The sequence below is a fragment of the Nyctereutes procyonoides genome, unplaced genomic scaffold (assembly GCF_905146905.1).
Source record: "Nyctereutes procyonoides isolate TBG_1078 unplaced genomic scaffold, NYPRO_anot_genome, whole genome shotgun sequence".
NCBI classification, from domain to species: domain Eukaryota; kingdom Metazoa; phylum Chordata; class Mammalia; order Carnivora; family Canidae; genus Nyctereutes; species Nyctereutes procyonoides.
The window spans coordinates 2478572-2485019 of record NW_026575043.1 but is presented as its reverse complement, the minus strand read 5'-3'; positions in this window follow the sequence as shown (position 1 = coordinate 2485019).

The following is a 6448-nucleotide window of genomic DNA, read 5'->3' as shown; positions in this document are numbered from 1 at the left end:
GCCTGCTTCTCCCTCTGTCTATGTCTCTGCTTCTTTCTCTCTGTGTGTCTCTCATGAATAAATAAATGAATAAAATCTTAAAAAAATACAAAAGTCTAATACTTTTTTTTCTATTTTGCATATGTTTTTTCCCTTTGAAATTCTGTTGATTTTTTTCTTTGAAATACAAGAATTATAATATCACAGATAAACTTGGATTTCATTCTTGCTTTCTTTGGTCCTCTTTTGTGCTCATGGACGTGTGCATGCGCCCACAGACACAACAATAAAAACATTTCACAAAAATTTGGTGAGATTTCTCCATACTCTTTGATTTTTACTACCTATAGGTGTGTTCCTAAACTATATAAAAGAATGCTTTTTCTAGTTTCTCAATTTGTATACCTGTTGTCATGCGGTATGGATTTTTCTAGAACTCATTTTGGACAATAAGCAACATGAATTCGGAACACCCACATGGGCAGAGTGGAAGCCAAGTCCTTTCAATTTCTTTTGCTTGGCTCGTTTACATCTATACTCCCATGTGGTTGAAAGCATCCTCACTGCTTTTCACACTTGTTGGTAGTTTTGCTTATCCTCATCTCAGGGATGAGGCAATGCTTTCAGGTTTCCAGCTTTATGCAGATAGTTCATTTCCTGTTCCCTGTGAGCTCAGTGCCTGCACACCTTTCTCTGTGAGAACATTCGAGTCCATCTCTAGCCATGGAAAATTAAACCCAGTTCTGCGCTTCTGGGAGCCTGCCTTACTTCAGATCCTGTTCATCACCTTGATTTTAAGTTCCTTCTTAGATCTCCCAGAGGAGATCTCCTTCTGATTTTATACCTTTTGAAGTGTATTGTGGGGAAGTAAACCATCTCCCAGTACCCTGGGGCGGGGGCGGGGGAGTGTGAGCCTGGCAGAGTCCATCCCTGAGCTCAGGAATTCAGAGGGAGGAACCCCAGGTCTTGGGGATTTACAGCTACTGTTTTCCAAGCATTCATTCATTATATGTCATCCTCATACTTCCTTCAGATAAGTTTTTTAATAGTGTTTATAAGATAAGAAGAGAAAAGAAAAATGGATATTTCCCTTGCACTTTGGGAATTTTAGCACAGAGGTCTAAGTTCATTATGCCAGGGGAGGGGATGTCACTTTCACCTTCCTGTATAAAAGATTTTTCCCTGAGTCATTTTTGAGGGACTCTGGACCCTGCAATAAATGAGTAACAACTTCTGAATTCAAATATCATGTGAAATATTGCAACTCTGAATCAGTATCCAAGTCAGAAAATGTGACTTTGGTTTTGCGATTTAATTTTTAACTTCATTTTAAAATGTCTGTGGGTTGGTTGTTCTTCCATTCTACAAATCTAACTGGGTAGAAGTAGAATCGTGTTGTTGTTGCATGGGAAAAATCCAACTTTGCTAACGCCTATAATTAATTTAAAAAAATTGGAATATAGGTTGAAATATTTCAAGTTATAGATTGTAATATCCACCTCTTTCACATTTATGTTTTGCTTTTGAAAAAGATTGGTTTTTAGATTACTTTGTTTTAGTCATGCGAATTATTAGAGAAGATAAAGTGCATGTTTCTCCTTTGATATGAATTCACATTATCCTCAGGGTTGTTTTCATAAGACGTAGACAACTATCATTAATAATTAGCTGCATGACAATGCAGCATGATATTGGCTCTGATTCTGGATAATATTTCATTAGGACTCCAGTGCACCATCCTTTCATGATCATAAAAAGCCTGTTGTTTCTAGTCTAGAAAGCCAGGAGGGGCCTCGGCAGAGGAAATAACCTCTCCTGTGCACACTCTGCCCCAAACCTCTTAATGTCCAGCAGTGACCCAGGCAGTGCAGCAGCAGCTGTCAAGCAAACACATCAGATGAGCTTAAATCCTGAAGCAAAAGACTTTACTAAAAATAATAATGGTTATTCTCTGGAGCTTGGCTGCTTTTGCAAATGCGCTCTGAGTTTTTTAAAGATTTTATTTATTTATTTGAGAGAGGGAGCTAGAGAGCACACATGAGCAGGGGGAGGGGCAGAGGGAGAGGGAGAAGCAGACTCCCTGCTGCGCAGGGAGCCCCACCTGGGGACCCTGAGGCCATGACCTGAGCTGAAGGCAGATGCTCAACTGACTGAGCCACCCAGGCGCCTCTGAAGAACACTTTAAGCCATGAACCCACATGCTTATCGTTATGTCTGCTTAGAACCTTAAGTCCTCATCATGGTTCTGGCAAGTCCTTTTCTCTCCAAGTCAAACTCCTGTTTGGGGTAAATGTGGTCATCAAGTGCACAGTGAGACTTCATCTCTATTACTTTGTCTTTTATCAGCTGAGCAGCATGGTGGGTCTGTCAGCTATACAACGAATTCAGTTATGTGCTGGATTGCTACATGGCAAATACTCCTTGCCTTTCCTTAGACATGGCTTTCTTCCAGTCTACTTTCCAGCTTCAGTGGCCCCTATGTTAGCAACTCCAGTACCAGGAGTACCTAGCTGAAAGTGCAAAATCATATACTATGAAGGATAGCATCCATAGGAAAAAAAATACAATTATGACAAATATAATTTTCAAGAGAAGATATGGAAGAAAATTAAGAATGCTAATGGGATGACATGTTATGTGCTTCCAGATAGGATAGCAAACAAAATAAAATGGCTATTTGTATTGTATTATAGCTATCACATTTTCTGACCAGCATGGGTTATAAATTTTTATATATCACACTAAGTTTTTATCTAGGCATCTTTACTTATTGCCTGGGACTTGGAACAAATGTATTTTACCTGTTGACACTCATTTACTTGGAGATCATTGAAAGAAACAAGGATAAATCATACAACTAGGCAAAACCACACAGTGAACCTTGCATGTAATAGAAAACCAATAAGGAAAAGTCAATTGCCATCATTGTTATTATCATTATCATTGTTATTATCATTATCATTATTATTATTATTAACAACACCTCTGAACTGTCATGTAATGCTACTCATAACTGAAAGGTATTAAAGTCTAACTTATCCAAAAGAATAAAAAATAATTAAATTAAAAAGTTAGAGGTAGTAATCTATGACAAGGAAATATTTCAACAAGATAACTATGTGCAATTCACCAAAAGGAAAAGGAAAAGCATTCCCTGGAAACTAAGAATAAAACTAAATTCAGATTAAAGAGTATAAAACCTAGAACAAACATTCCACTCAAAGGTGAACCCACTGTTAAAATTAGGTACATAAAAGAGGTGCTCACTACTACATCTATTCACCACCGTGTTGGAAAGCACAACCAATACAATCACACAAAAAGATATGTGAAATGATTGGAAAAGAAGTAAAACTATAATTATTGATAGATATGATTGTCCACATGGGAAACTAAAATCCTATTCATAAATTATTATAATTCATAAGCATTTAGCAAATTTGACAGATATCAACGTGACATTTATATTGCATTTTTAGTTACCAGCACCCCAAAAAAGATCTTATAAAAAGTGCTATAATTCACAACTACAATAAAAGTATATAAGGAAAAGCAACAAAAGGAAATAAGGCCTAGGAATAAATCTAACAAAAATATGGCACATCTTTATGTAGAAAATTGTAAAACTTTATTGCAAACTATTAAAGTAGAACTAAATACTAAGTATAGAGACATGACATTTCCATGGACAGTAACATTCAAAAATGTAAAAATCTCAGGTCTCCCCATATAATCCACAGGTTTAACGCAATTCTGATCACTATTCCAACATGATTTTCTATAGTACTTGCTAGCTAAATGTATTTTCAAATAAAGAGTGGTTGTCTCTTACTTTCCAATTTTTATTTTACTCCACCCCTCACACCTTTTTCAGTGATTCCTTTAGATGGATTCACTTATTTAATACTAAATATGTACTGGACACTGTTCTGAACACTTTACACATGAGAGCATTTTTCTTGCTCACTCACAACAAATCTCTATGGAAGGTACTGTTACTATGCCCATTTTACAGAGAGGTTAAGTAACTTGCTAGATATAGAATTGGGAATCCAACCACCCTGGGGATCTGGGTATATTTGTCATTTCTCAGAAAACTTTGTTTTTCCTACATCCAATTCTTGGTGTAAGAATATTACAACACTCTGGGGGGAATGGGTGAAATAGGTGATGGGGATTAAAGAGTACACACTTCTCATGACGAGCACTGAATAATGTATAGAATTGTTAAATATTGTTGAATATTATGTACCTGAAACTAATATAACACTGCATATTAACTATACTGGAATTTTTAAAAAAATTAATAAAAGAATATTATTCACCAAATATTTCTGTTGTTACTCATTTATGTAATTTAAATATTTATACTAATACTCATCTATTTGGAGGGGACACTAGTTTTCCCATTAACTTTGTTGCTCTATCTTTAAGGACGTCAAATTGTACTTGCTTAATGATTTCTGTTGATGGTGTTGTTTCCAAATGGAAGAATATATTTCCACAACCTAAGTGTGAATTATTACTTATGTGTGGATTAACAGGCTTCCTGATTCCTACAGCCTGTCTTGGGAGAGAAGGGCAGAGACTGGATGTGTCACTGGGCCTGGTGTGTGAGACACTGGCATTTTAAATATTATCTGAAACATTTTTGTTTATTATCCCTCAGTGACCGTGTTGGTCATTTAATGTGTAGCTAGATTTCAAATCTTGGAGAAAAGTGTGAAGGGTAGTTTCTATCTTCTTTTTGTTGTTGTTACTTTGCCCTCTGCTATCTTTATGAAGATGAGGAGTTTGCTTCAGGCTTGACTTGGCTTCTTTTAGGTTCCAGAATTTATATTAAAGCTTTTGAAGCAGTTCAGTCCCCCCCTTTTTAAAGGATTTTATTTATTTATTCATGAGAGACACAGAGAGAGGCAGAGACATAGGCAGAAGGAGAAGCAGGCTACCACAGGGAGCCCGATGTGGGACGTGATCCCAGGACCCCAGGATCACAACCTGAGCCAAAGGCAGATGCTTAGCCACTGAGCCACCCAGGTGCCCCTGGTTCAATCCCTTTTTATCTTTCCCTCTCCCGCTCAGATTCTCACTTCTTTTTCAGTGCTGAGCCAGGATGAGGACCAAGATCATTGACCTTCATTGTTTCTACAAAGGATGATTAGGGACCAAACTCATTTATTGACCATTGCACTGCAAACTTGAGTTTTGATTATACTCAATTAGTTGTGGCTTTGGGGCACCTGGGTGGCTCAGTTGGCTAAGTGTCTGCCTTCAGCTAATGTCGTGCATGATCTTGGGTCCTGGGATCAAGCCCTGCATCCCTGCTGAGCAGGGAGCCTATGTCTCCCTCTCTTTCTGCCCCTCCCCCCCACCTCATGCTCTCTCTCACCTGCATGCTCGCTCACTCTCTCAAATAAATAAATAAAATCTTTTAAAAGTTTTTTTTTAATTAAAAATGTTATTTAAAAAGTTAGTTGTGGCTTCTAGTTATCAGATACTTGTGCTTCAAAGTGACAGGAATCCAACTAAAATGGTTTGGGAAGAAAGGAAAAAGAGAAGGTGAAGACTGTGATAGGAGGCACAGTAGTAACAAGCACAGTGCTGGATACCAATGACAGTATCTAAATCTCTCCCAACCAAACAAAATGAAACAAAACACGTCAAACTCATTTTTTCTGTCTTCTTCCACTTCCTTTTCTTAACCTTCTCCAAGAGTCAACAGACATGTCTGCAGGCAATTCTGGAGTCTCATTCGTCATAACCATAAAAAGAAAGAAAAAGCAGCATGGTTAAGCTGCAGGTCTGAAATCCCACAAAGAGTGGGATTTGCTAAGCACAAGATACTGTGCCACCATTTCAACCAAACCATCAAGTACTCTGATTGGCTGTTCCCAACATCCCAAGATTTTTCAAATTACAGGTCACTACTCTGGTAAAAGCAATTTAATGCTTCATAAGCAGCATATGTGGGTGTTGTTGTTTTTTAAATAACAAAATAGACTATGATAAAATAGAATGGAATGACTGACAATGCATCCTACTTAATAAGAGTTAAGATTGTTTCATGAAATTTTGGTTCTGAAACACATACACATATCTACATAATGAACCTGTATGTTAGTACTGCATCACAGTGTAAAAATATATACTACTTACTGTAGGTCAAAAGGGTTGAAATTTTCTTTCTAGTACACATATTTTATAAGCTTTTTAAAATTACAATGCCTCTGCTTTATTAAATCTCTCAGATTCAATGTTTTTCTCTGGCATTTCAAAAAGATTAGCCTGGAATAGATCTTGCAAGTTCTCATCACAAGAAAAATATTTTTTTTTGTAACTTTGTGTGAGGACAAATGGTAACTAGACTTATTGTGATGATCACTTCACAATATATACAAATATTGAACCATTGTGTTATATACCTTACACCAGTATAATGTTACATGGCAAGTGTACTTAAAAAAAAAAA